This window comes from Porites lutea, chromosome 3, assembly GCF_958299795.1.
Source record: "Porites lutea chromosome 3, jaPorLute2.1, whole genome shotgun sequence".
Lineage (NCBI taxonomy): Eukaryota > Metazoa > Cnidaria > Anthozoa > Scleractinia > Poritidae > Porites > Porites lutea.
The window spans coordinates 35,537,589-35,557,557 of NC_133203.1; positions in this window are offsets into that span (position 1 = coordinate 35,537,589).

Genomic DNA, 19,969 nt, shown 5'->3' on the forward strand with positions numbered 1-19,969 from the left:
CGACGACAACGTCAAAACACAATTTGTTTTAACATGAAAACAACAATTGCTGCACGTGCGTCAAACTTCTTAGTACATTTCTTTGACGTTGACTGCACGACTATGAAGTGAAACCTCCTAATCAAGGAATACGACGTTTTATAGAGAAAGTGAGCATACGACGACAAATTCTCCTTTTTCTTTCTGCCAACTCGGGGCTACGCGCCTCGTTGGCTCCCTACCATCTCATATCCAACGCACACTGCTGGAATAATTGTTAATTATACCGAGGAGTTCGTTATATAGAGGTTCTACTGTATTTCAGGTGAGAACACTCCTCTCTCATTAATGACTGTCCTGTGCTTGATTCCTCAGGCAACTTCATATGTGGTCGGCCTAGTTGAGTTTTGTTGCTTCTTACCCTTATTCCGCCATCGCTGCCAAAAACATACGTCACTCCCACGTTAATCCCGCCATCTGGGCGGGGTAAATTTGAGCCAGAATGGCAGACAAAGAACCACTATGTGGATGAGCTAGCGCCACTAAATCGTTATTTATTTATTTATTTACTTATTTACTTATCCCTTGTGACTCGAGAGATAAACAAACAAAAATTCCAGCGTCCAATTGGTCTGAATGGAAAGAGGAAGGTGGCACGAAATTTTGAGTTATACTCATTTCTTTTAAATTCAGCTGGGAATAACTTTATCTGTTATTTAAAACATGAAGCACCCAATAATTAATTCCGTCTAAATCAAAAGAGAATGAGCTGTCCCTCTTAGTCTAAATGGGATACTTTCCATTGCTTACAGGGCAAACACGTCAATACCTTTTTATGCTGAACCTGATACAAAGGAGGTACTGTTAATTAAGGTGGTCTTGTGCATCCGTGTGTATAAGAAGAATTCAAATAAGAAATTAAATGACTCACAGCCATAAATCAGGTCAATTATCCCTGATTTTTCAGTCGAACAGCTGGTAATGTTGTTCATTCCAGTGCATTTATAAGCCCCTGCTTGATTTTCTTGGATATCAGGATTACGGAGAAGGGAAGTTAAGGTATCCTCTCCATCCAGCTGCTCTGAAATGTAAAAACCTTCAGATCCGTTGATGATTTGTTTGTTTTTTGGATTGGACCAAACTACACGAGGACGAGGCCATCCCTTGAAGGTACACTTCAGTTCCATTTGTTTTTTGTCAGAATAGAAGTCAACGGGAGAACTTGTCTTAGATACTCTCTTAACTGGAACTGAGAAGGAATTCTTCGTCTTAATTTCAAAGCTCATAAGTCATGCACCCAGTCATTTAAACATGGTAGGGAGCTTAAGTGACCAACTCGAAAGCCTAAGCTCTTTTGGCCACTGCACACATTTCACTTTTGATCAGGATTTATGTAATTTGCTGGTTTTCTTCGTCTTGTTTTTGTAATATATTTGTAATTTCTATAGCAACCTCTTGAATTAGTGGGAAAAAATACCAAAATCTGAAATGTAAAAATCTGAATCACCACGACGACAACGTCAAAACCCAATTTGTTTTAACATGAAGACAACAGTTGCTGCACCTGCGTCAAGGTTCTTAGTACATTTCTTTGACGTTGACTGCACGACTATGAAGTGAAACCTCCTAATCAAGGAATACGACGTTTTATAGAGAAAGTGAAAATACGACGACAAATTCTCCTTTTTCTTTCTGCCAACTCGGGGCTACGCGCCTCGCTGGCTCCCTACCATCTCATATCCAACGCACACTGCTGGAATAATTATTAATTATACCGAGGAGTTCGTTATATAGAGGTTCTACTGTATTTCAGGTGAGAACACTCCTCTCTCATTAATGACTGTCCTGTGCTTGATTCCTCAGGCAACTTCATATGTGGTCGGCCTAGTTGAGTTTTGTTGCTTCTTACCCTTATTCCGCCATCGCTGCCAAAAACATACGTCACTCCCACGTTAATCCCGCCATCTGGGCGGGGTAAATTTGAGCCAGAATGGCAGACAAAGAACTACTATGTGGATGAGCTAGCGCCACTAAATCGTTATTTATTTATTTATTTACTTATTTGCTTATCCCTTGTGACCCGAGGGATAAACAAATAAAAATTCCAACGTCCAATTGGTCTGAATGGAAAGAGGAAGGTGGCACGAAATTTTGAGTTATATTGATTCCTTTTAAATTCAGCTGGGAATAATTTTATCTGTTATTTAAAACATGAAGCACCCAATATTTAATTCCGTCTAAATCAAAAGAGAATGAGCTGTCCCTCTTAGTCTAAATGGGATACTTTCCATTGCTTACAGGGCAAACACGGCAATACATTTTTATGCTGAACCTGATACAAAGGAGGTACTGTTAATTAAGGTGGTTATGTGCATCCGTGTGTATAAGAAGAATTCAAATAAGAAATTAAATGACTCACAGCCATAAATCAGGTCAATTATCCCTGATTTTTCAATCGACCAGCCGGTAATGTTGTTCATTCCAGTGCATTTATAAGCTCCTGCTTGATTTTCTTGGATATCAGGATTACGGAGAAGGGAAGTTAAGGTATCCTCTCGATCCAGCTGCTCTGAGATGTAAAAACCTTCAGATCCGTTGATGATTTGTTTGTTACTTGGATTGTACCAAACTACACGAGGCCGAGGCCATCCCTTGAAGGTACACTTCAGTTCCATTTGTTTTTTGTCAGAATAGAAGTCGACGGGAGAACTTGTTTTAGATACTCTCTTAACTGGAACTGAGAAGGAATTTTTCGTCTTAATTTCAAAGCTCATAAGTCATGCACCCAGTCATTTGAACATTGTAGGGAGCTTAAGTGACCAACTCGAAAGCCTAAGCTCCTTTGGCCACTGCACACATTTCACCTTTGATAAGGATTTATGTAATTTGCTGGTTTACTTCTTCTCGTTTTTGTAAAATATTAGTAATTTTTATAGCAACCTCTCGAATTAGTGGAAAAAATATCAAAATCTGAAATGTAAAAATCTGAACCACCACGACGACTACGTCAAAACACAATTGGTTTTAACGTGAAAATAGCAGTTGCTGTACGTGTGTCAAGCTTCTTAGTACATTTCTTTGACGTTGACTCCTGGGGGGCGCACTTGGGTATTTATTGGGTGGGTATGTACCGCCCGGGACTCCAAATTGGCACCCCGTTCTAAAAAAAATTTCCCCTAAAATTGATATCCCGTTCTAGAAAAGGGCCAATTTTTTATACCCCGTTCTAGAATTCGCTCTAAGACTGATACCCCGTTCTATAAATGGGCCAATTTTTTATACTTCGTTCTAGGGTGCAACAAGAGTATAACAGCTACCTTGTTAACGCATTGAACGGTATTTTTAAAAGCAATCTGTCTTTGAATAATTTCAAATGGCTGCTTACAAAACTTGAGCTTTCGTGCGTTCGAAATATTATACCCCGTTCTAGAAAACGTCTTTGAAATGGATACCCATTTCTAAACCAGGGGCCCGTTTCTCGAAAGTCCCGGTAACTTTTCGGGCCCGAAATGAAATATTCAAATCGAAATATAAAGAATAAGAGCGCGGGTCCTGGCTAGCAAACTACTCCATTTTGTTTCACTAACTGATAGTTCTATCATGCTAGATGCAAAACTTTTGAAACCTCGATCTTTAATATAAACGGAGACGGCTTACGGGGTCCGTTAATTATCGGGACTTTCGAGAAACGGGCCCCAGGAGCTTCAAAATCACAAACCCCGTTGGGCGGCACATACCCGTATAGGTAATGTATGTACCCCCCCCCCCCCGGGCGTTGACCGCAAGACTATGAATCAAGGAATACGACGTTTTATGGAGAAAGTGAACATACGACGAGAAATTCTCCTTTTTCTTTCTGAACCTGAATAAAGTTCTTAAGAATTCATCTCCAGGAGAAATCGTTTACATTTGACAAATTCTGCAAATTAAGCAGCTCCAAATAGACGCGAGAACATTTTGAAATGAGGCAAATTTAATTTTTTAGCGACATTTTCACTGCCGTCGTCGTCTTTTCTTAGCTCACGATTTTTAAGGTAACTACAGTCATCGCTCTTACCGACACCTTCCATGTTTTACTCCATGCCATGCCTTGTTCATTTTAAATAGGCTCTTTACAGTAAGTCACTTTTGTGGCACAAACCTGCCATGCTGGAGAGCGAGGCCCTACGCACTGAGTCAAGCCAAACAAAAAGCTAACATCGTTTGCAATGATTCCTTTGTTTGTTGTTTGTCATGTCCCTTTGCGTTCTCGTCTTTAGTTCGACTGATTTAGCTATTTCTTTATTAAAGCTCTCCTTTGAGAGGCGTTTGGGCGGAATTCTTCAATGCTCGTTTTAACTGACTAAACTGGCGGTAACACAAAGTTATCCGTAATTTTAGAATGACCAGTGAGAACTTCAAATATAAATACTACAAATTTATTTCTTCTGTCTTAAAAATTTCCTTTTACCTCGAACTGTGTCTCGCAGTGCACGCCCTGTGTTGCCCTAGGCAGAGTACTGAAAAGTTGTTCACTTGCTCTGGCTAAGTTAACAGTTCCTTTCCTCTCCCTCCGCCGCCCCCCCCCCCCCCCCCCCCCCGCTTCCGCCAGAATTTTCTTTGTCATAAGAAGATTTCACAGCGTTTGCTTTTAGCCTTATTACAGGTTAACTGAGTACCAGAATGTGTCTAGGGAATATCGAACATTAAATACCCCAGGCAGAACCCCTATATAGCCATTTGACCGACAACTTATTATTATTATTGCTATCATTATCACTGTTATTTTTATTGTCATTTTTAACTGAAAAGAATGTTTAATCGAAGTGAATTGTAAATAGTCCTTTGACCGAATACTGATTAATTGTAAATAGGTTTTAACAGTTAGCATTGTTATCAATAATACCTCTTTAACGACAACTTGAAAACAGAGGTCCATGATATGAAGCAAATTTTTTAAGAACTCTTTAATGTCAAAAAGGACTGACGTATCTTAAAACTTATGTAACAAAACAAAAGAGCCTCGTTTATTATGGCAAATTTTCTCCAGAAACTGTAACTTCATCCACTGGATTGAACTAAGAAATCTGTTTCATAGGCAAAGGCCAAAAATGTCAAAATTGCAGCCTGTAGTGCCACCATGATTTCTAATCTGGGTCAATAACACAACATCAGCTAAACTGTTTTTACTTTGTCTGTTAACAAATAGGTGCAAGTAAGTGTACTTTAATTGCTCCCTCCTTCTTTCCACCATACATTGGTAACATAAAACCAAGATCCAACCTCAGCAAACAACAGCTCAACCCACGCATTTATCCATTTGGGGCTGGCTATTATCTCTCTAAGAGCCAGCACAAATCCACTGTATGGAACAAATTCTTTGCTTAACTTGCGCAAGCTGAAACAGCCATTTCGCGCAGTGTCGCGATGGTTGTAGCTTATTCGTGGTAGCCGACAAATATAACGGATTGTGAGTTCTTTAAAGGGTTCACCAAGCTGGCAAAGGGAATTATAGGCGACAATACTTATGTCCGTTCCAGTTAACGCGAAGTCTATTATTTTGTCGAGAACTTCATTTGGAAGTTAACTGGTTGGACCACCATTATCATCACAACCACCATTATATAACTTTATAATGCATTCTTTATGGACCGACCGACATACTCTTTTGGAATATGATAAAAAAAAACATTATTGTTTTGGCGCAACATTAAAAAACCCCATAGGCAAAAGTGGTTAATTTACTACGAATGTTTCTAATGAACATTCATACTTCCTTCAATTGCTAAATTACTGCTGTATTTTTAAAACTTTTGTGTAGATTCCATTTGTTTATAACTCGCGTTTCACGATGTAGGGATGGGTAGTAGGAAACATGATCGAGACGTAGTTAATTTATTAGTGTTTCTCTTACTTCTTGAGCGCTCTAGCCGCTTTCTAAGTTAATGAATATCCATGAAGACTACAATAGGGCGAAGATAGTGAATCGCCAGCTGGCTATATCGAATCAGACCGTCGCATATTTCAGTCAGGGACTTTATCACTTTTGAGGCTGTTATACTACATACATGTATACTGCTAAGACTTCCATTATATTTAGGGCTAAAACCTATTACACATATAATTAGACCCTTTATTACATTTAGGGCCAAAAGTTATTACATTTAGGACCTTTATTACATTTAGGGCCAAAAGTTATTACACTTAGGACCTTTATTACATTTAGGGTCATTTATTACATTTGAGGCCTCAACATCGGGCCTTTTACAATAGTCCCTTTTTGACACACCTTGCATTTTGCATGGGATTTGGAAGTTTTAGATATTAAGGGCCTGTTTACATGGAGGTGGGGGACCCCAGGTAGGTGAGGTAACCCGCTTAGGTGGGGTAACCCGCCTGTCCAAATAATCTCTCATTTTAATGTGATCACGTTTACATGTTAGTTGAGGTAACTTGACACATGTTAGCTCACCTACCTGGGGTCCTCCACCTTCATGTAAATAGGCCCTAAGAAGGAGCCGCGTCGCTAAAAAGTCAGTGCGGAGGGCGCGTTCAGAGAGACTGTAAGAGAGAGACCTTGAAGCACAAGCCGTTCTACCGAAATCCCCTCAGCAGAGGCGTCCCTTTTAGCTTCACGGCAAAGAAGTCATTTTGTCAGGGGAAAGAAGTATGATGTGCTGTAAAAGTTGAGAGAGCAGGAGAAGTATTGTGGAGACCGTAACATCTCTCCAAGAAGTCAGTGCGTTACCTAACATCTCGCCAAGAACGGTTGCGGAAAACCAAACTGAACTAGAGAGCAGCGGCAGACCGGGAGACTGAACCCGGAGCAAGTGTGTGAAAGATATAAGAGAAAGGCGGTTACTGGAGTTTGGAGGTTTTGGGATCGAGTAAAACTGGTGTTGTGTTCGGAAGGAGTCGCGGCGGGCTGGACTAAAGGAAAGACGAGGAACTCTGTTTTATACGTAAGGTGAACTAAAAGGGAACTAATACTGCGTGTTCGAAGAAGATAATTTGTAAATATGTTGTAGAATAAGTAGTTCAAAAATCGCTGTGTATTTTGTGTAAAAAAAATTAATATCGCATTAGTCTTTAGAATTTAGAATAATTATTAAAAGTAATATCGCATTAGTCTTTAGAAATTAGAATAATTATCCCGTTTGAATTGTTTAGTAAAACGAGTATAATTATAGAAACGTTATAGAATTAAGTTAATCTTAAAATCGTGGAGTTTTGAAGTATTGTTTTAATAAACGTTTAGAGCATTTTTTTTTTTACGTACGTGTTTTCTTGAGTTTGTCTATGCTCGGTGTTATCCTCATCCTCGGAGACCCAGGGGCAGTTAGTCGGGTCGATAAAATGTCGTGGTGAAAGTTTACTGTAAGATCGAGACGAGCCCCTGGGCACTTACTCTTACCGAACCAGTTCCAGAAGCGTTTGAATTGCCTGCTTCTGATTGGCCAGAAAAAAATTTTTCTGGCCAATCAGCGAAGAGAAGCTGCCGGGTGACTCTCGTGTTTTATTACACGACGTAGTTTTCCTCATCGATCGCCATAGTTGCGTAGTGCGTTCAAGTGGGAAAGTTTCTCGACGAAAGTTTCAGAACAAAATGTTAACAACCCGCAAAATTGCAACCTTTAGCACGGCTACAAGAAACAAACAAACACCGATGAATTTTTAGGGCGGATCTTTCCAAGGTATCGTAAATTTTTATTGCTGATACGATACGCGATGCATGACTTTCACTTTCCACACCTTAATTTGCTCACATTGTCTAGTATACAACACCAAGCTTACATTTTAGATGTCCATGTTCGTTGCACGACTTCTGAAACTTTCTACAGCGTGAAAATTTCCGTTGCACGGGCCACGCAACTACGTCGATTGATCGTGGGATTTGCTGGCTTGCTGCAGTGCACGCACCTTCTTGCTTTCGCGCCAAACTCGATCCCTTACCGTACGTATTTTAAATACAGCCGTTGTGTTTAGTTCGAAATCTCGGTCCGGTTATGTGCTGAATCCTGACTTGTTAAGTGAGGTCGATTTTTGCAGGCTGTGTGGGTTTATTTTTACGGATAAGTGAAGAAAAAAAAATAAAGGTGAGTTTGCGAAAATGCTTGAAAGTGGTTGGTGTGAAAGTTTTGGAGGGCGATAAACGCGCAGTGTGTGACACGTGTAGGTACAGAGTTGAGAAATCGTGGAAGGGTGGGATGTCTATATAGATATTTTTGTAGTCACTAAAACTTTACAAGAAGTGAACGCTCGTTAGGAAATTCCAGGGAGAAGAGACCAAGCAATAGGGACACTTTCCAAAGATCCAACTTCAGCTCTTGATTTCAAGGACCTGGGTCTCTAGCTTACTAAACCGCATAAGAGAACCCGGGTTAATCTTCACTGTGATTAGAATTATGGATAATATAGTAGAAATGAATTTATATTATAAGATACACGTATAAAAGTAATTTCACATAATATGTGGTTTTTTGCCAAACTATTTATCTATGATTGACTTGATGTTTCCCCTTACTGACCCCCTTAAACACATCCACAGTGCCATTGTTAATAACTCCCTTGGAATTGATGGTACAAGATTGGACTTATTTTGAAAAAATAATGCTGCAATATTAACAATTTTCCTTTGGTGCATTTGTTTGATATTTCATAACTTCCCTATCATAATTCTCCTCATCTGACAATAATATTCTTTATTGACAATTATTTTTAAATCTTTAAACACCCTCTTCAGAAAGGTAAAAATCTTCATTGCATGGTCACCATTCTACAAAGTGTCTTTTTAAAGTACTTTCCACAGAACATAACTTATTACAACTATCAATTATTGTTTCCTGTAGAAGACAATCAGAGAATACAAGTTCTAGAATACAAGCAGTGAAGATTTGATTCTTGAAATTCCTGTCACAGATCATTGATTTTCTTTAAGCAGACTGACAGTCTTTGGCACTGATGTCACAACATAAGTGGCTTGGAATGATTCTGCTGTTTTCATTACTGTCATCAAAAAAGGAAGGAGTTTTTTCTCTTCTACAGGTTTTACGCTTAATAAAATAATATACTCAAATAATATACTCAAGTATACTTGTTGGCCAGGGGCGGATCCAGGATTTTTTTAGCAGGGGGTGCACTCGTCTCTTGCCCTCCTTCATCACCAATAAACTACATAGTTTTTTTTTTGCAGAATATCAGTTGTATTAGAAAACCGCAGGTCATCTCGGGGGAGGGGGGGGTGCACACCCCCTGCACCCTCCCCCTAGATCTGTCCCTGTGGCCACCTGGTAAAACAAACCCTTTGGGACAGAAAGAATCACCAACAAATACCCCAGCATAAATGTTTATTAACAAATTAAAATAAAATAAAATATTTTTGCACTATTATCTTAATTAAGCAGTCGCAAGGCTTACTTAATCACCTTTCAATTGTCAATAAATGGTGACAAAAAAAAACATGACGATTCTAGTGAAGTGTCTGTCAGCTTTTAGACATTAGATTACTGAGCATCCTTGAATAAAAGCCAGATCTACTGTTAAGTATAATGAGGGTCTTGAAAGGGGGATATCAATCCCATTGAAACTGTTTAACCCTCAATTCCCATTTTTAACATTTTTTTCCCATTCTCAGTGATAGAATCCCTCTGCCAGTGACTTAAATCCCATTTTCCCAGAGTAACAACATCCCATTTTACCCCTTCAGAACTCCCTACAATGAATTCAGTGTAGCAACCTTCCTAGTAAACAAATCAGCATACTTACCAATGAACAGCTGTATGTACCTGCAATGGGATTCTTCCGGTAAAACTCCTTAAAGAACATTGCCCTGAATTTCTTGTCCCCCAGTTAATGATCCCGGGCTTCCGTACAACAAAGAAAATGCTCCCTATCCATTCAATATTTCTGATCTTTTGTTTTGCTTTCCCCTAAGAAAGCGGCCTGAATTCCTAGTGACCTCGAGTACTTAACCTGGTACACAACAATTGACATGAGAGGTGAAAACACTATGACCAATGGATTACTATGGAATTCATAACCTTTAGCATCTAACGATTTTTAAACCCCCCTAGCTTATAGGCAACATTTGGAAGGTTAGACTCTTCTATCAATTGCCCAAAAACATCTCTTCTTTCCACAATCTTCTCAATAATAAATCTTTGCTTCGCTTTGAACTGTACCACTGTACCACAGGAAACAAAGACAAGCCTTCTAATTCTTCAAGCGCTTGCTGGAGGTCTCCCTCGAATCTAAAGTTAACACTACTATTAACTTCGGCAGAATTCGTACGGTCAACTGCCGTAAGCTTTTAAGCTTAAAAGTTTCCAAAGGATTTTGGAGCGAAAGCAAGAAGAAGGCACTGCAGCTAGCCGGCATTTCCCACGATAAATCGACGTAGTTGCGTGGCCCGTGCAACGGAAATTTTCACGCTGTAGAAAGTTTCAGACGTCGTGCAACGAACATGGACATCTAAAATGTAAGCCTGGCGTTGTATACTAGACAATGTGAACAAATTAAGGTGTGGAAAGTGAAAGTCATGCATCGCGTATCGTATCAGCAATAAAAATTTACGATACCTTGGAAAGATCCGCACTAAAAATTCATCGGAGAGTGTTTGTTTGTTTCTTGTAGCCGTGCTAAAGGTTGCAATTTTGCGGGTTGTTAACATTTTGTTCTGAAACTTTCGTCGAGAAACTTTCCCACTTGAACGCACTACGCAACTATGGCGATCGATGAGGAAAACTACGTCGTGTAATAAAACACGAGAGTCACCCGGCAGCTTCTCTTCGCTGATTGGCCAGAAAAATTTTTTTCTGGCCAATCAGAAGCAGGCAATTCAAACGCTTCTGGAACTGGTTCGGTAAGAGTAAGTGCCCAGGGGCTCGTCTCGATCTTACAGTAAACTTTCACCACGACATTTTATCGACCCGACTAACTGCCCTTGGGTCTCCGAGGATGTGTTATCCTTGGAGAGCACTCACTTTTGTGGCGGGTTTCATCACACTAACCAAAGCAATTGGACGGAGCACCCCGCTCATAATCAGACAAATAAACGCTTATGACGTCTAAATTAAACGATTGTCACTCAATCATGTATTTAAAGGAAAACAGAGAGTTAAAAGCTATAGAAAGGGTTAGGAAGTATTGCCATACTTTTGCAAAAATAAACTTGATGGGAACTATTCCATTATCACAGAACGCTGTAACTGGGAATGGGATAAAATATGGACTGGACCAATGGACCCTTGGACTGTTGGACAATTTTTGGACAGTTTTTTGGACCATTTTAAGGGAGGGGCAGGTGACCAATTTTCTTTATCAGCGGGGTAGAGAGGGTGAGAATCATAACAATGCAATAAATATATAGTTATACATTAGAACAAAGCGACTTGAGTATTACAGATATTTCGAAAGGTCTGTCATTGTAAACTAGCTTGGGCGTATATCAGACACTGTATTGGGGTTTAGTTTATTCCTATTGGTCTATTCATTTTAAATTTTTACTTGTATCAAATTTCCAACTGTACTCCTTTTTAACTATATTTATATATTTGTAACGACTTTCCGTTTCTTCAATAAATCCCTACAGGAAGAACGGCCTGACCGTTCGAAATATCGGGAATACTCAAGTCGCTTTGTTCTTTGCTGTTTTGTTATTACAGTTTATATATAGTGAGGTTATCTTGGCCGTAGACGAATGAAATTTCGAAATAGTTTTAGATATATAAAGCAAGTTGTCTCTAATTATGTCTGTAGAGAGTGTTTTAAGAACATGGGAACTGGTTTTTCCAATTTAGCGATTCTTCAGGAGTCAGAAGTCCGTGAAAATCAGCTGAAATAGTTAGATTTGAAATAAGTTAAACTTGAAACTTTTTGACGATAACATTTGATAACACTTTTGTCGGCGGTTATAAACGGTAGCCATAGTCATACGTTGCTTCAAATTTTCTTAAAATTTGCCCAAAGTTGCTGGACTTTTCCAAAACGTTGACAAAAAGTTGCTCCTTAAGTAAAATCAATAATAATCATGATCAATAACGATTTCTTAAAACATAAGCAAGCGAATATTAACGTTGAAAGCCGACGTTTCGGTGTCATTATGACACCATTCTCAAGGCAAAATGAATAAATAATGCGAAGATTTGATTTCTATAGTCTCTACAAATTAGCATAATAACAAAGGATCACAAGTTCTTCAAGTGAATACCTTTGCGCGAATCGAGTCCGCCTGCACGTTAAGGGATGGTTTGAGTTTTCTTATAAAGAGCATCTCCTTAATTAGGCAATCAAATTTGTTAGAACCTTTAGTGAGCACGTGAAATTGTTCTGACTTGTAGAGACTATAGAAATCAAACCTTCGCATTATTTATTCATTTTGCCTTGAGAATGGTGTCATGATGATACCGAAACGTCGGCTTTTAACGTTAATATTCGCTTGCTTATGCAATAATAATGAATAATTAAAATGATATTAATGATTTTATTCAAGAGACATCTAAGGAGGGTAACGTTTAAATGTACAGCAACTTGGAAAAATTTTGAATAAATTGTTTGCAGAGGCTGTAAACATGAAAATAAATTGTATGCAAGTAAAAAAAGGTGTTTGTAGGAAGAGGGAGACACACACAAAATTGTTGGCAATCTCCACCTCCCCGTCCAAAAAAATAATGGTCCGTCCCTTAGGCCCGTTTCAAACGTCGCGCTACTGTCGTGCCGAACTTAATTGATCGAATATAAAATTTTGCCGCCCTACACAACAGTAGCTCGACTTGGTTTCAAACGTCGCGCTACTGCCGTGTTGAACTCAATTCATAAATTATGAATACATTAGAATACATTTAAGAGTTTGCTAAATCGTTCCTTTATTTTTGTGTTTTGCTTTCGGCAACAGCCGTTCTATTCGACTGAATTAAATTCGACGTCTGAAACCAAGTCGTGCTAGTGTCGTGCTGCAGTCGGGCTAAAGTCGAGCCAGCTTAGCACGACAGTAGAGACCTTTAGACTCAAGGACGAGAACGACTACGAGTACGAGATTTGACTAACGTTTTTTCTCGTCTTCTCAAAATACAGACTCCCCGGAAAGCTTCATTTTACCATTTTTCACCAGAAAAGTTAGCACTGTTACCTTTAATGAATGAGCTTACACCCTCTACAGATCGCAAAATGTTTGATCGTCCGGGTGAACGTAGTCCTGAATAGCACTGTTGTTGTTGACAGTGACTGACGTTTCGACAACCTGTGAGGTAGTCATCTTCAGAGTCAAAGTGAGTTGTATCACGTCAGTTGATGGTATTATACTCTGGTTATTGATTTGATTGGTCAATTACGTCGTGATGTTATTGGTCGTCTGTCAGTTATGCCGTGATGTTATTGGCTATGAAGGCTCGTAATCAGAAATTGGTGCGTTTCGATCCGTCTATTGTTACAGTTAAACAGTCGTCTATTGTTAGTCAAATTGTCATTCTCTCGTGGTTAGTTTTGCTTGATCTCGTCAATAAGTTGTTTATACGGCGCTGGTAACTGTTGGCTACGATTTAGTGGCGTTTGTTCTAAGTTAGTAAACCAGCTTTCTAAAGTAAGACGTTGATAGTAGTCTGTAGAATACGTTATACATGTCGCAGAGTCCCAGTCAATTTGATGTTTCGTCTTCAAATGGTGCTCACCAATGTGATTGTTGACGTCACCATTCTTCGTAGCTCGTTTGTGTTCGGTCAGTCGCCTGCTTAGGTTTCTGCCGGGGGTTTCTGCCGGTTTCACCAATGTAAGAAGCCTGGCAGTCGCAGCATTTGATCTTGTATACTGCTCCCTTTCTGTACTCCGGTTTGTCTTTGTCCTTGACATTAGTAAACAGTCGCCGTAAAGTGGTTATCGGTTTGTGTGCAACACGTATATTGTAAGGTTGTAATATACGTGCAATAGTTTCAGAGGTGCCTTTGATGTACGGTATAGTCGTTGTCGTAACAGGGCCAGAGTTCGTCTGAGTGTTGGAATCGGTGTTACTGTGAGTGTTCCGTCTAACAAAGCCCGTGTTGTAATTGTTCTTACTAAAAACGTTGTAAAGATAATCAGTCTCGTCTTGTAGGCTGTCAGGTGAGTCACAAACTAGTTGCGCTCGTCTCGTCAATCAAATCAATAACCAGAGTATAATACAATAATATAATACAATAATATAATAATCAATAACCAGAGTATAATACCATCAACTGACGTGATACAACTCACTTTGACTCTGAAGATGACTACCGCACAGGTTGTGGAAACGTCAGTCACTGTCAACAACAACAGCCCTATTCAGGACTACGTTCACCCGGACGATCAAACTCAACCTACTTTTGAAATGACTCCTGGGTTCAAACCTTTCACAGATTTGATAACTTATTGCCGCTACTTCGACATTCTTGCTAAAACTCGTAGTAGGAGGACAACGGCTACCACGTTTTCCCGCCAAAATGACGCTGGTTCACGCGCGAGCACTACTTAGTACTGAGAAAATCTCGAACTCGTTGTCGTACTCGTCTTACAATCTACAGGTCTCTAATAGCACGACGTTTGAAACAGGCCTTAGTACCTTAACTCATACCCAAAATACTCCAGTAGAGTTATGAAGAAGATACCAAATGTTACAAATTTTATCAGATGGAGCACTAACCATAATAACTTTTTTGGTGATTTTTTTTGTGGGCATAGCATTAAATCTTTAAATGGTTGGCCGAATTTTTCAAGTTTCAATTTATGTCCATTCTTGCCATTCGTTACAACAGGGGCACTCAACGTCAATTTTCGCCAAATATCTGTTCGGAAGACGATTTGAGATCTAGAATTTTCGGAACATTTGTTGTGAAATTTCTTGTTTGCCTGCCTCTCCTAGGATTTTCGAACATTTAAAGAATGCTATAATTGCCCATTTTTAACGGATTTTTACCCTGAAATTTTCGAGAGCCTTTTTGGCTGAAATATTTCGAACAGGTAAGTTTTGATCCCTATAATTTTCGGATCACTAGACTTTCAGCTAGGAAATTCGAACAGATGAAAAATTTTTAGGGGATAAAAATATGCCTACATCTGCCGTTTAAATACTAAAATACGTTTAACAATGCTATGTTTAAGTCAGGTTTTGAACTATATTCTCATTGGGTGCCCCTGGTTACAACAGACGACAGGAAATAGTTTCAAGGCATAAATATAGTCTTGAATAAAAACAAAACTGGACCATTAATTTTGGAATTCAGTTAAGTTTCTTCAAAATACAGTATATCAAATATCGCGACGTAGCCCCTTATTTTACTGGTTTTAAATTTCCAGTTGTATCGTTTTCATCGAAGAAGGACAGCTTTTAAATGTGCGTCCAAAATATCAAGAAAACTCAAGCCGCTTTTGTCTTTGCTTTTTTATATTTTTATAAATCATTTGTCTTAGTTTTAAAACTAATGGCTTGGGGCAACTCGCCATGACGACATCCAAACCCTGCCGTACAAACGATTTATAAAAATATAAAAAAGCAAAGACAAAAGCCTCTTTTCGAAATTCGGAAAAGTCGTAATAATAGTAGGGTCTCAAGAGGTCGTGGTTAGCGGTTAATTTTTGGATCAATATAGGTTTCTGGGAAACTGCCCACCTACCCCTCACCTAAGCCATCATTTTGCCCTAAGTGAAGAAGTAAGTGTTCATGTTAGCTTAGGGGAGGGGTAGGTGGGCAGTTTCTCAGAAACTGAAATTGATCGGTTGACGGTTTGAAAAAAGATGGAAGAAGACTGGGTAGATATACATACACGTAAGTTGCGTGTTGCGCGTTCGCCCATGTTTCTGTTTTTCCGCCATGCATTCTTGAAAGACGTTGTTAATATTTTGAAGAGTCCACAATAATTTTGTCCAACCCGCACGTCTGACACGACTGGAAGGGACCCTTGAGTGTCTTAACTGAGATGCATTTTCCACTCGAAAACTCTGCCTGTCGATTCGATATGCTTAAGTTGTCCACTCGTACGAGTTGTAAAACGTATTTTCCACTCAATCGATAATGTTTGAGACTGATAATGCATTTGTCAATCTGTTGTAATTGATAAATTGACTTATAATTTGTACATGATTTTCAGTCCCCTGAGACTTTTACGAGAATGTTGAACAAAGCGAACAGGCCTAGACAGAGGGCGTTGAGAAAAATTGCAGAATGCCTGCCAATTTTGTTTTCAAAGATCCAGGTATATACATATTAAATTGATTATTCAATTCTACTATTTGCATCAATCCATGATATGTTTCTTGTGTTCTTTTTTTGCGTCTCGGTGTACATAGTATAGTGTTTATTTTTACTCGCTTTCAAATGTTTTGTTTTGATTCCTGTAAACAGCAAATGACTGAATTACTTGTTCAGTCTGTTATTTCTGTTATTAGCCCTTAGTTATTTATTGAGGGGTGGCCATTCTAAAGGGGCGAAAGGTATGAAAGAAAATTTTGCAAAGCATACCTTTAATTAGACCCTAAATATCGCACAAACATACCTGATCAAATGAGTCGCCAAAAAATAGAACAAAAGTTTTTTGAAAACTTTTTTCACGAAGTCCTTCCTCGTATCTGACCGAATTCTGTCCGTGAACTCAAGATGTAAAATTAGCGTTCGTGATCGACATCCTCAATAAAAATCAGTTTCCTTGTCTTAAAACGATATAGTTTTACGAGGTACATTAAAAACATTAAATATCACAGGCAGGTGAATAGGGCTAATATTCAAATTAAGGCTTTTTAAATTTGTATTCCGTCATATATTTTAAGCACTTCAGTATAAATTGGATGAGAGAAAATATTATCAGTTGCGGTCAAAACTCATTTAACGTTCTCTATATTTGGTATGGAGCTGATTAATATCATTTAATTGAATGATCGAAAATGGTTTGGGTTTATAAGTTTGGTATAAGTAAATGGGTTTTACATAGCCAATTGTGCACAATTATGGTCGCACTATTAAGAGGGCGTCCCGGCAAGCCATGATTGAGCCATTTTTTTTCTATTTATTTTAGGCCATATTTACGCCTGTTTTCTTTTTGTGGGTTTTCCCGTTACTATGCTTTGATTCTAGAAACGGATATCAGAGCTAACGATTCAGAAGGTGTTGCCTTACAGAATCCCATCTGCGGTTATGGGACGTGCGCAAACATCCTCGCTACCTATAAATAACTTCAAATGAAGTGACCTTTGAAGCAGGACTTGAAGCAGAATAGGCTTAAAGAACAACCAGAAGTGAAAGGAGAAGTTTACAGAAGGAGAAAATAAAGCCTGGTCTGTCATATAGTTTAACAGATCTAAGAATTCAAGAAGAAAGACACGTCTAATGATTTTCGTGATTCTCGTGTAAACTGACTGGTTCTTGTTGATATTGTATTGACTTACGAAGCGATTTGAAGGGACTGTGTCACGTCCGTTTCAGATTTTGATTTGTTTAGTTTCGTCAATTACTTGTTATGAACCTGATCGTAAGCGAGAATATTTTTGAAAATGAAAAAAAAAAAATGAAAATAAAAACGAAAAACACCGTGTCTCCTTTCGTCCTTATTGCAATTGTTATTACATCAAACACAAAAAAGAAAAAGTGCATAGTGCAAAAAAGTGATAATTAGATTATCAATGAAAGGGAAACCAGGGAGTAACATACTCTAAGTAGACTAACTAATCATGTTCGACAGTGACTGGGAAAAATAGAAATTCTGAAGGAATTAACTGCAGGCGTCAGGGGGTAAGAGAGCCTATAATAAGTAAATGGTAAAAAGGTATTCAAGGATCAGGGTTTGCTTTTGATTCTGTTTGCTAAAAATGTTTTAGTTGTTTTATTAAAAAACCCTAGCTTTGGTTTGCTCTAGTTGTGAGTTTCCTCGTTTCTGTGCTTTGATTCTAGAAACCGATATCAGAGCTGAAGATTCAGAAGGTGTAGCCCTACAAAATCACACCTGCATTTTTGGAGCGTGCGCAAACATCCCGGCTACCTTTAAATAACATAAGTAAACACTGTAAACGGTGAAGCAGGGCTTCAAGCAGAACCGGCCTAAGCTAGAACTAGTAGTACAAGCAGCCTAGACAACAAGAATTAAGCCTAGTCCATCATATAGTGTAACATATATATCTAGTATCTAGTAATTTATATTAAGAAAGGCGCGTCTAATGGTTTTCGTGATTCTATAATTGAAATCTGACAAGTTGTTGATATTGCCTGTAATTGCCTTACAAAGCGATTTAAAGGGTCTGTGTCACGTCCGTTTCAGATTTTCATTCGTTTGGTTTCGTCAACTCAAAGTCATGAACGAAAATATTTTTGTAAAGGACAAACTAAAATTACATATTCAACACAAACAATGCGTGCGTGCGATACAAGATAAAGTTACGGACTGCATAAACAAACTATGAAAAATTATGGGGCTGAACATGAATCCGTATCTCCTTACTTACTGTGCACATATCACTTGAATGTTTTTTGGCTATTTCTTTTTTCATTCAGGGTTGTTTCAAGCTCAAAATAAATTTAAAAAAATTCCAGTGCGCGATGTAGCCTGCAATACAGGCGTTTTCTTCGGGCGCGCAAATGTTTTTGCTCACGAAAGCGCCATGTTCAAACTTCCCGAAGAGAGGAGAAAATGGGGCGAGTCAAAGGGAGCGGGAAGGGGGCGGAGAGAGAGAAGAGGAAACGCCTGCCCGAAAAGACTGTGAAAATGACAAACACCCCCTAATTAGTCGGAAATGGGTAGCCGACAATAACAACATAATAAAACAGTCGCTCCAGTCCAAAGACTCGCATTGTCTTAAGAAAAACAAGATAGAGTTTATCATTGTTTTTATCTTGACTGAGTCACAATGACTAATTTAAAGATTTAGCCAGGGCTAAAAGCAAAGCTCTCGTTAATATTTATAGTTTACTCAAACAAAATATAAAATCGTGTAATGCTAAGCGGCGACGGCATCGAAAACGGCGCGCTAGAGCTTTGGTGTTACCGTGATCAAATTTGAATTATAATTTTCTCTTTTTGTTTTAAAATCAGTTAAGTATGATTTTCTGGATTTCTTTGCATAGGTTGAGGCTTATTCGTTTTAATCGTCGCAAGATCCACTGAAACAATTATTATCCACGACTGTTTTCGGTACTTGCGCATGCCTAACGCAGCTCCTTTCTGTCTTGGCGGATTCACAATTTAAGTTTTATCATAACCCGAAATTGGAGTGAAAAAAACTCAGTACGTTATTGATATATACTTCATTGTCCCTCTTGAAATTATAATGCTCATGCAATCCTGTAAATTGTTGTCTTGACGTGTTAACGGTGAGTGTTTATGACCGTGCAGATGTGCTCAATGGTTTCTACAAAATAAAATAATATTTGTACGTGCAAATGCAAAAAAAAAATGAATGTCGACCCATTAAAATAATGCATTTTCAAGATCATATTATAAATAACAACGTTATTGAAAGAAGTTTCAATAATGGATGTAAAATATGGATGCACAAAGATGTAAAATATGTGGAAAATATCATTAAATGTACGTTTTGGTTTGAAACAAAACCAAGCTCACGTCATGACCGCAACAACATGCTGAGGATCTAATCGAATTTTTAAAAAAATAAAGCTAACAAATATGATGGCAACTGGGTAGAAGACAAAAATGAAGCAGAGGCTACTTAAAGGGGCTGTCATTTGCTATCTTTTTCACAAAAAACCTAAAACTGTTTTCGCAGCAATTGAATTGAATTGAATTTTGCAGCAATTAAAAATGGTTTGTTTTAGTATTCTAGACTATGTTTACTGCATTTAAACTTAGCGTTTCCCGTCTGTTATTGCAAGGGACGGCAAGAATGGACGTGAATTAAAAGTTGAAACCTTTGGGCCGACGTTTTAAAGTTGTTACTGCTATGCCTACAAAAATTACCAAATTAGGCCAGGATTATGGCTAGTGCTTCCTGATAAAATTAGCTTGATATCTTCTTGATAACTTGGTAGCATTTTTTGCATTGGTAAGGACACTAAGGGTGCGTT